We start from the raw sequence: 11,898 nt of genomic DNA, 5'->3' as shown, positions 1-11,898 counted from the left end.
TTTAAAAATTTGAAAGTCCTCTCTCTCTCTTGTAATTTAATTTTTATTTAAGGAAAATGCTAACTGGACAACAGGCTTGAGTTGTAGATCCTACAACCCAAAGATCCAACGGTTAATATTAATCACTTTGCACAGTAGGTTTTAAACTCACATTTTTTTATTTTTTCACCTACTACTACACTCACAGCTGTCGCCTTCTCTCTCTCTCTCTCTCTCGCTATCTCCACCATCTCTCTCTGTCGCTCTCTCTCTGTTTCTCGCTCTGTCCCGCACACCTCTCGCCACTCTCTCCTGCACAGGTCTCTTCCTCTCGCTCTCATCTCTCTCTCTCTCTCGCTCGCTCGCTCGCAGATCACTCCATCGGGCGGTGTTTGGCAGGAAAGGCGGTCGAAAGAAGCTCCTGTCCCAAGCCGTTTCGTAGGTGTCTCTCGTCCTTGCCTCTCTCCATTGGTAGGAGGTCGCGTCTCAACTGCTCCACTATCCATCACAGTACCTGTGACGCATTCTTTCAGTCGTGGGCGTCTGAAATTGGGAACGATTTCGGAGCTAATTCGGCCACAACTGAACAGAGGATTCTACTCAAACAGGGAATATTTTTGAATTTCTATAATCTTTTATTTTTAATTTTAAATTTAATATAGAATTTATATTTTGAGGGTTTAGGGTTGCAGTTAGGGTTCTTCTGTGCGTGCTGCGGATTTCCTCACCGACTAGCTGATTCATTTTATTTAGGGTTTACTCAGCTGGTATATTACATTATTTGTTGCATTTGTAAAAATAAAGCATTTATGATTTTAGTGATTAGAAGATGCGTCCACAGTAACACACATATATTTCATACATTTCATAAATTTTGCTTAGTTAATAATAGAAAATATGTTTAGGGTTACTAGTATGTAGAAAGGTATAGAAAACATGTTTGAGGTTACTAGTATATTCTCTTATTTATACTTGTATACTTTTATTGAAAATTAATTTGTTTGTATTCATATATGTATTGTTGGCTAGAATTATATATGCATTACAATCTGTCACTCTTATGCCATAAAGGGTTTAGTCTTAGAGCTTATAAGAACACTCTTAGTAGAACACTTTTATAGAATTTGTGTTTGCGAACATATTGCTTGACAATCTGATACTCTTATGGCATAGAAGAACACTCTTACAGCTTAATAGAATACTGTTATTAGCTTTATGGTTGTGAACACTCTTTTGTCATAGTAGAACACTTTTAGGACTTAATAGAATACTTTTATAAGGTTTATAGTTGCGAACATGTATGCATTTGTAACCTTACCCTCTTACGATTTAATAGAACATTCTTAAAGTTTCACAGAACACTGCTATCAGTTGTGGCTTTATAACAGCTTTATACCATAATAGAACAATTGTAAAGGTTAATAGAACACTCTGAATAGCTTTATGGTTGTCAACACTCTTTTGTTATAGTAGAATAGAACACTCTTAGAGCTTAATAGAACACTTTTATTAGATTTGCAGTTGCGAATATGTATGCATTCCAATCTTACCCTCTTATGACTTAATAAAACATTCTTAAAACTTAATAGAAGTGTGCTATCAGTTTTAGGCTTTATAACAGTTTTATGTCATAATAGAACAGTTGTAAAGGTTAAATAGAACACTCTTAATAGCTAGCTTTATGATTGTCAACACTCCTTTGTCATAGTAGAATAGAACTGTGAGACCCCAGATAGTCCTATATATGAGATATAATAGGGCTAAACTCTTAACCCGGCTTAAGCATTTTGGGTGGTGGCTAGACCCAAGAGGTTAAGAGAGTTAAGCGTGCTAGGACGGGAGTAGTCCTAGGATGGGTGACCCCCTGGAAAGTTGGGGCGTCACAGTGGTATCAGAGCAATTAAGAGCAAGTAAAGAGAGAAGTTTAGGATGGACCTAGGAGACCCTAGGACGGTGAACCCTAAGGTTATAGGTGCGTGAGTGATGTGAATCTATGCGTTGTGGCGGAAGTTGAATTGATTGGGTCAAGTTTTGTAAACCTCTAAGACGGATATTAGAGGTAGACTCAAGGTGTGATGTATTCTCACCCAAGTGTGTTCATGTTGGCGCGCGACAACATGAAACCTAGTAATGAGAATAGGCACCCTTGTATGACTTTCGCCTGATTCGAGTCACGTTGTCTAGTAGTTGCGACGAGATTAACGGGTTAAGGTGATTAACCAAGTTGTTGCGTTTCAGGAGCTATGGCACCAAAGAGACGCCCCGTGACTAGACCCACTCTGGCACCATCGCCCGAGGTGCCCGAGCAGTCTGGATCTGAGGAAGTGCAAGAATTACGAGCGCAGATGACTACGCTTATCGGCGTGATTCAACGCCAAGGAAGTCAGATCGAGCGGCTCCAAGAGCTTTTGGAACGACAAGTGGCGACGGCGGCCGTGACAATGACTAAAGGCCATGGTCCGCCCGCGCCCTCGGCTCACGCGCCCAATGCGCCTGAGGGTGTGAGCATTTTGGTAGCTCCGGCGGGGGCGCATCCCCTGCCGGCTAGTGTTCCTCTTACGGCTTCGGGTCCTATGATACTCGATGCGGCAGCTGGGGAAGTGAGACCGGAACGCGAGGCGTTCAAGGAGAGTGGAGTGAAGAAACGGCCTCGTGGTGGTTCGGGGAGATAGTCTAGTTCCAAAAAGGCCCCGAAGTACCAAAAGCGGCGGTCCATTAGACAAGGACCTAAATGGTGCGTGATCTGCGGTGGAGAACATCGCGTGGGGAATTGTAGGGATCTGGCGGGGCGGTGCTTCAAGTGTGGGCGAGCGGGACATATGGCCCGTCAGTGCGCGGAAGGAGTGCCACCTGCCCCGTCAGTTGCATCTGCCTCAGAGACTCAGCGACAGTTTGGTGGAGTTCCGTCTGCTACCGCCGTATCTACGGGGTGTGTGATTTGTGGAGGATCCCACCAGGCGCGGCGGTGTATGCTGCGAAAAGGAAGGTGTTTTCGTTGTGGGCAGTCTGGCCACATGAAGTATGATTGCCCCTTGGACGATCGACAACTCCCGCCGACAGCGTCGACATTCACCTCTTCGGGACAGATTGTGGATGTGCAGCCTGTGGCACAGTCTGTAGGGTTGGGGTTGGTCGAGCAGCCGGAGGATTCACAGGAGGCGCCAAGCGGCCCTGGATACGCGGCTCACGTCGAGGAACCTGCTGCTGTTGGTGATGTTACCGCAGGTATGATTTAATTAAAGCAATCATACATTCTAGCATGAAGTAGTTTGAGCAATTGTATGCATTTGCTTGTGGTCTTTTACTATTATTTACATATTGGTATAGTAGAAACCAGGATGCAGGTCAGAGGAGTCACCCAGCATGCATAAGTCGTGGTGGTATGTCGTCTACCTAAAGAAATTGGTGATTGGTCGGTGCCAGCAAGCTGCTGGTGACGAACCGAGAGTGAGACTCCCTTTGGGGATCTATGCGTTTTAGTGTGAGGAAGGGCATACCTAGCCGTACGCTGCTTGTAAACAGTCGGCAAAGGTGTGGTGGAAAGGCATTCGACGGAACCGATTGCCTGGTATCCCTCCTATGGTCTGGGATAAGTTCGGGAATTGGTATTCTCTGTTCACTTCCCGACGGTGAGCGAGGAAGCTTCAGAAGGGTTTCTGAAGCTGTGGCAGGTAAACAGTACCATGAGGCGATACGAGCGGGAATTCTCCCGTGTCGTGCGTTGCGTCCCGAACGTAGCGCGAGATGACAAGGACAGGGCCGACCGCCTTGTGCGTGGACTTCGGCCGGACCTTTGCAAGACTGTGCTTGCACATAAGTTGCAGACTTCCGTCGACGTCCGGGATCGGGCCTTGTGGATAGAACAAGGTGAGGAATCCCTACGGGAGGAGCGCGAGGCATACCACAAGGAAAGGGGAAAGGACAGCCAGTGAGTGGACATGATGGTCAGTCAAGTTCCCAACGAACTTCGATAAGTTCGCGCTCGCGATCCCGAGCTCCGGGGACTTACCACATTCGGTCCTCGGCGAGATGTGTTATTTGTGGGGGCCCTCATTGCCCACAGCAGTGTGAACAGCGTGAGGGCAAGTGCTTCAGGTGTGGGCTGCCGGGCCATGTGCGGGACAAGTGTCCGCAAAGGCGATAGCCGGGCCTTGACGCTAGCGATGGCCTATTCCTCTCTGGGACAGCCTGCAGGTGTGCCACCTGCGGCATGGTCGGGAGAGCAGCCGTTGAGGACGTTGCAATCAGAGGGTTCGCGACGAGCGCCAAGTGGCCATGGATAAGCGACCCGAGTTGCGGTGCCTGCTGTTGTCGACGTCGTCGTAGCAGGTATGAATTAATTGAGCAAGCATATACTTTGCATGATCTCAAGTTGATGCATAGCATGCATTTATCATATGGTCAGTTACTACTATTACTACATTACATAGTAGGGACCGAGTGGTCGGGTAAGTAGGTACCCGAGCATGCTAGCAGGATGAGAGTATGGCGCCTGCTGGGGCAGGTAGAGAGCCATTGGGCACTAGCAAATGGCTAGTGGTGATTTTGGATAAGAAACGAGGCTCGTAATGGAAGTCGAAAATGTAAGAGAACTCTCGATGCAATAGATTAGAGATTGCGAGAGTTGAGCCTTGATGTTTGGGGACACCCGGATATCCCAAGAGTATTTCGGAGGTGGATTCGATAGATCGGACAATGGTGATGAACCACTGTTGCGAAATTGGTTGATTAGCGCCGAACTTGGCCTGTGGGCCTAGTAGTACCTCGAACTGAGGTGGACGAGTTGTTGCTCGTGTGGCCGGCGTGCATAGGCTAAGTTGCCTGATGCTAGACTTCGTGCGAGACGCTGTAGAGACGTAGAGCGCTCGAGTGTAGTTACGCGTGAAGTGCGGTTTCGATTCAGCCGGTTGAGTGAATTGGCAGTAGCACTTTAGCAGGGCTAAGTGTGAAGCGGGCCATAGATCACTCGTAGGGCTAGTGGCTCGCACTAGGTGCCTAGGAGCCGGTAGAGTGCGTAGCTCTGTAGAGTGTGTCGTGTAGGACGACGTTAGCGGGTAGTGCTTGGGGACGACCCGTGCCTGGACCCTTCGTGGACTGTGGAGCCTGGGCCCATTTGGCAGGCGCAGTCAGCTGCGAGAGGCAGCGGCCCAATACCTATAGGTAGGGCGGAGAGTTTTGGTCAGGACGGTAGTCCGAGCTTAGACCTTGGAGTGTGGAATGCCACGTGTTGGATCGTGAAATCGATGATGCACTGAGAGTGCGGTTGTGACCCAACCCGAGGACTTGACGTGGTTTGGGGGTCTTGGTTGCTCCTAGTTGGAGTGTGTGCGAATTCTCCAATGAGAATTTCGCCCAATGATGATTGGGTCTACGATGCGAGCGAGAGACGCTATGCGTAGTTATGACAGGTTTAGGCGGTAGGCCTACGTGGTGTTGGTGACCGTTGGTCCACCTGTGGAAGCCGACGTAATCGGTTTAGCCGATAACCCCGTGGAGGAGTCGGTGCAAGGGAAGTGAATTCTCAAAATGTGAGTATTGGACTTCGCTCAAAATCGACTAATTGTCGAGTGGGTGTGCTTCGGAAATGCCGAAGAGGTCAAATGCACCAAAAGTGCATTGCAACGGATCCGCGAGAGCAAGTGTGCGAAAATCTGCACTTGGCAGATTTGCTCTCGGGGACCGGTCCCTGGTAGGGAAGGACCGGTCCCCCATAGCTGGGGTGGTTGCGGGGTCGCGTGATGCGACCGGTCCCCGGGCGAGAGGGACCGGTCCCCGTACGCGTAACCAGCGAGAGGAGGAAATTGGCTAAGTCCTGCGAGAGCAAGCTCTCGGGGACCGGTCTCTGGTAACGGACCGGTCTTCGGGGGACCGGTCCTCTAAGGGCAGACCGGTTCCTGTAGGTGTGTTTAGGCTGAAGGCTCTCGGGGACCGGTCCCTCATCGGGAGGACCGGTCCCTCTGCACAAAATTGCCCAGGCAGGCTGGGTTATGTTGGAGGGGTTGGAGAGCTTGAGGATAATGCTCTTTATGGATTAAGATTCGAGATGCGCCGGAGTAGGCCATCTCTCAATAAAGCAAAGATCCAAATGCGATTGGAGCACTCGCAGTGGGTCGATGCACCAATGATATTGCTTCTGAGCAATATTGGTGATCGAATTGGAGTGTTACCCCTAGAGGGATGGTGAAAGTGACGAAGAGTTGTAAATGAGAAATACAAACTCTTGGATAGCCAAAGTGGCGGAGCGCCGCTTTGTTGACACTCAGGTGATTCGAGAGGGCTTACCCGTGTGTGCTATGTCGTGGTGGTGGACCATATGACTATTGGTGCGTTCTTGATAGCTCCACACCATGAGGATAGCGGGTAGTCCCGGTCTTGAAGGAAGTGGTTTGGCCTTAGTGGGCCAGTTAGTGAATGATGTTGGAGCGCGTAGAGTCGTTGAGTTTCGACTTGCGCTACGACCTAGAATGACGGAGACCCGTAATGCACTTTTGGACTTACACACAGCAAATGTGAGCGAATTTAGTCTCACGTCCTCCGTAGTGGGCCTTCGGATAGTTCCAATGAGCGAAAGGCCACTCCGAAATGCAAAAGTGCACTGTACCCCTTGTTACTCGATAAAGAGAATTAGGGTGTGAATTGGGTTTGAGGTGAGTTAGTTTCGAGGATGAAACTCTTATTAAGGAGGGGAGGATGTAAGGTATCGGACTTCTAAAATCATGAAGTTACGGTGTACATTTAGTTGGAGAACCATTTGAAAGGTTCCGGTGAAGTTCGGTGAGGTCCGGAAGCATTCGGGCGTTTCGGTGCGCGTAGGCGCTAAAACGGAGCCGAAAGGCCATGTTGGGCCGTGAGCTAAATCCGGCATTAGCGTGGATGAAAAGATGATGAAAACATGCTCGAAAACATGTTTGAAGAGTCTCGGTTCGATTTGAAACGAATCGGAGGTCAAACGAGCGAAAACGGGCGAAAACGGAGAAGAAACGGTGAAAAAGCTGAAAATTTGGCTAAGTCCTTGAGGTTGAGTTCTGAACCTTCGGGGACCGGTCTCTCAGCCAAGGACCGATCTCTCAGGGACCGGTCTCTCACCGCAAGGACCGGTCCCCGAGCGCAAAAATGGCCCAGTTCGGGCTGTTGCAAGAGAGGCTTTGTTGAGGGGTTTTTCTGCAAATGTTGCATGAGAGGGGTTAAGTGAGGGGTTTCTCCCTCATTTCTCTCATTCTCTCACACTCTAAAGCCCTAAACTCTCCCTCTCTCTCTCTCTAAACGTGAAGAAGAAGAAGAAGAAGAAGAAAGAGGAGAAGAGAAGAAAGGAGAAGAAGAAGAGGGAGGAGAAGAAGAGAAGCATCATCACCATCATCATCTTCTTCTTCCTCTCCCCCTTGGAGAGAACCTAGAGAGGTAAGCTTGATACCCTACAATGGTAGATCTCTAGGGTTTGATCCTAATGCTCTAGAAATGGTTTGATTAGTGTTCTAGCAAGCTTAATAGATGTTTAATGCTTGAATCTAGAGTTTGAATGGTGGATTTTGCCGTAATCGCGAACTAGGGCTCAAAATGGGATTTTTGGAAATATAGGGTTTTGATCTCGATTGACCCTTCTCTAACCTAATTGGTAGGTTTACGAACGCAACGGTGCGCTCGGTTCGGCGATCCGACAAGTGTACGCGGAGATATTGAGGATCGAAGCCGTTAAGGTACAGATTGCCGTAGCTCGCGGCGAAAGCTTCCAAAAATCATGGAAATGGAATTGTAGCATCGTGGTGTCGGGGAATAAACTCCAGAACAGACGGATCGCGGATAGGAGGTCATTTGGCAGTCGCGCTTGAGTTGGGTCGAGCCGTGCGGCGTGCGCCGCAGGAGGCCGATTGCGAGTGACGACGAGCAATCGGAACGCTATAAAAGGTGGGTGGTGTCCATCCCGAAGCAATCGGGCTCCCTTTTATGTCTAAGTTTATATTGATCAAATTGCATATTGACATCTTGCATTATAGGGTGATAAATGATGGTTTGGTCCTATACCTTGCATGTTCTTTGGTAGAATAATGTATTTGGCTTAGTACTTATATCTAGCATGCTTGAGGTTTATATATGTGATGTGGAACCCTATAATGAGATGATAAGTGTGGATGGGAATTTAGTAATGTATTGGCTATTGCATTGGAAACTTGTAAAGAACGAGTGGCATCTAGTTGATAGTAAACAAAAGAACGAGTGACATATGTGAGTCGTAGTGTATATGAAACCTATGGACTATATGATGATTGTAACCCTAGAGGATAGGGTATTCTCGAGATGAGGATTGGATCATGCTCACGGTCTGTTTAAATCTTGTGATGGAAGCCCCACACAAGTAGTGCGCTCCGGATGTTGGTCACGCCAGGGATTGCCTATATGGCCCCGCCAGACGGTCTCGGGTCCGTAGTGTGAGTGAATTCTCCCTACGTGTCGAGATGGCTAGTGAGCTGTAGGCGAGCCTTCGGGTAAGCCATGAGATTAATGAACAAGTAAATGAGGTTAATGAACGAGTGAATAGCTTCACCTTTGGACATGATAACAGGTTAGTTGCTTACCTATTTCATTGTACATGCATTCATATATTTATGATTGGGCATAGTAGAGTAGCTTTACTCCTGTCATTTACTGCTTTCCTTATCTCTCTATCTATCGATTATCTACTTGTGCCCGACTTGGACCTAGTGGGGAGATCGGCGGAGTCGGCGGCCGAACCCACTGGGAACTAAGGAAGTTAGTTCTCACCCCCATTTTACTACAGGGCCGAGCGCGAGTTCACACGGCGAGGATCGCGGTAAGGGCTTAGCGCCCTAGTTGCATTAGTCTACTTTCCTATTTCTGCATTAGAGTTACCTTTATATACATTGAGAGTAGACGATGTATAGGTTGTGAGCTATTTTGAAATGAATGTAAGCTAATGTTTATATTTTGGGAAGATGTAAGCTTTATATTATGTTTAGAAGCTTAATGTATAATCAAATTGTATTATGAAGGCTGAATGAATGTAATAGATAGATGCTCTCTTTTTATCATTACTTGTATGTTCTATACTTGTATCTTGCTCTTGGTCGTTTTGCACTGATTGTGCTCTTGTTGTAGTTATTGATTGTGTATGTATTCAAGTTATTTTTTCCTGGGAACTTGTTGTACACAATCTCGTTGGTAGCCTTGGGCGGACAGGGGAGGTGCTGTCCGTCCGGCGTCTGTTCGACGCGCCCGGGCCGAGCCAAATTGGTAGCGGTCGCGGGGCGTGACAGATAAAGTGGTATCAGAGCCAATTACCAGCCGTAAGTGTGAGATGGGTCTTGGTTGAGCCAGGGTTTGGATGACGGGCTAGCGAGACGAGTTTCACATCGCCTGGTACTTGTGAGTCTGAGCCTGACGAGGACGTCAGGGCTTAAAGGAGGGGAGATTGTGAGACCCCAGATAGTCCTATATATGAGATATAATAGGGCTAAACTTTTAACCCGGCTTAAGCATTTTGGGTGGTGGCTAGACCCTAGAGGTTAAGAGAGTTAAGCGTGCTAGGACGGGAGTAGTCCTAGGATGGGTGACCCCCTGGAAAGTTGGGGCGTCACAAGAACACTCTTAAGGCTTAGTAGAACAGTTGTAAAGGTGAATAGAACATTCTTAATAGATTTATGGTTGTGAACAATTTTTTGTCATAGTATAATAGAACACTTTTATGTCATAATAGAACAGTTGTAAAGGTTAAAAGAACACTCTATTAGCTTTATGGTTGTCAACACTCTTTTGTTATAGTAGAATAAAACACTTTTATGCCATAATAGAACAGTTGTAAAGATTAATAGAACACTCTTAATAGCTAGCTTTATGGTGTCAACACTCCTTTCTCATAGTAGAATAGAACACTCTTAGAGTTTAATAGAACAGTTTTATCAAATTTACACTTGCGAACATGTATACATTGCAATCTTACTCTTTTATGTCTATTATAAAGCTTAATAGAAAACTGCTATCATTTTTTTGGTTTAGAACAGTTTTATGCCATAATAGAACAGTTGTAAAGATTAATAGAACACTCTTAATAGCTAGCTTTATGATTATCAATACTCTTTTGTCATAGTAGAATAGCTAGCTTTATGGTTGTCAACACTCTTTTGTCATAGTAGAATAGAACACTCTTAGAGCTTAATAGAACAGTTTTATCAAGTTTACACTTGCGAACATGTATACATTGCAATCTTACTCTTTTATATCTATTATAAAGTTTAATAGAACACTACTATCAGTTTTTTAGTTTAGAACAGTTTTATGCCATAATGGAACAGTTGTAAAGGTTAATAGAACACTCTTAATAGCTTTATGGTTGTGAACAATCTTTTATCATAGTAGAATAGAACACTTTTATGCCATAATAGAATAGTTGTAAAGGTTAAAAGAACACTCTATTAGCTTTATGGTTGTCAACACTCTTTTGTCATAGTAGAATAAAACACTTTTATGCCATAATAGAACAGTTGTAACGGTTAATAGAACACTCTTAATAGCTAGCTTTATGGTGTCACAGCTCCTTTCTAATAGGTAGATAACAACTCTTAGAGCTTAATGAACAGTTTACAGCTTACACTTGCGAATATGTATACATTGCAATGTTATTCTTTTATATGATATTATTAAGCCTTAATAGAATAGTGATATCAGTTTTTTTAGTTTAGGAACAGTTTCATGCCATACATGGAACAGTTTGTATAAAGTTTAAATAGAAACGTATTAATAGCTTATATGGTTGTGAAGAAATTTTTTGTCAAAGCTAGATAGAACACTTTTATGCCATATTTAGAACAGTTGTAAAGGTCTAATAAGAACACTGCTATAGCTTTATGGTTGTCAACACTCTTTGTCATAGTAGAATAAAACATTTTATACCATAATAGAACATGTTTGTAAGGTTAACGAGAAGCATTCTTATAGCTATTTCTGGTGTCAACACTCTTTTCTCGATAGTGAATAGAACCTCTAGAGTCTTAATCGAACAAGTTTCAAGTTAGCACTTGCGAATATGTATACATTACAATCTTACTCTTTTATGTCTATTATAAAACTTAATAGAACACTGCTATCAGTTTTTTAGTTTAGAACAGTTTTATGTCATAATGGAATAGTTGTAAAGTTAATAGAACACTCTTAATAGCTTTATGGTTGTGAATAATCTTTTGTCAAAATAGAATAGAACACTTTTATGCCATAATAGAACAGTTGTAAAGGTTAAAAGAACACTCTATTAGTTTTATGGTTGTCAACACTCTTTTGTCATAGTAGAATAAAACACTTTTATGGCATAATAGAACAATTGTAAATGTTAATAGAACACTCTTAATAGCTAGCTTTATGATGTCAACACTCCATTTTCATAGTAGAATAGAATACTCTTAGAGCTTAATAGAACAGTTTTATCAAATTTATATTTGCGAACATATATACATTGCAATCTTACTCTTTTATGACTTAATAAAACATTCTTGAAGCTTAATAGAATACTGCTATCAGTTTTTTGGTTTAGAACAGTTTTATGCCATAATAGAACAGTTGTAAAGGTTAATAGAACACTCTTAATAGTTAGCTTTATGATTGTCAACACTCTTTTGTCATAGTAGAATATAACACTCTTAGAGTTTAATAGAATACTATTTTCTAGTTACTTTCAGAATGAAGTTATGTGCTTACTTGTGGTTCATAAAATGCAGGTGAAAAAATGGTTTCCAGCAGAGCTAAGTCGCGCAAGAAGGCCACTACAAGTGGTAAAGGCACATCTGCATATTCTGCAGAGAAAAGAAAAGAGAGGCCATCAAAAGCAAAAGGGCGACCATGGAGCTTGTTGTGGGCAGATGTTACCCAGTTCATCTGCACACCACAATGTGTGTTTCAGAGTTGCCGAAGACCGCG

This window comes from Ananas comosus, linkage group 24 (assembly GCF_001540865.1).
Source record: "Ananas comosus cultivar F153 linkage group 24, ASM154086v1, whole genome shotgun sequence".
NCBI lineage: Eukaryota > Viridiplantae > Streptophyta > Magnoliopsida > Poales > Bromeliaceae > Ananas > Ananas comosus.
This window is presented reverse-complemented; position numbering follows the sequence as displayed.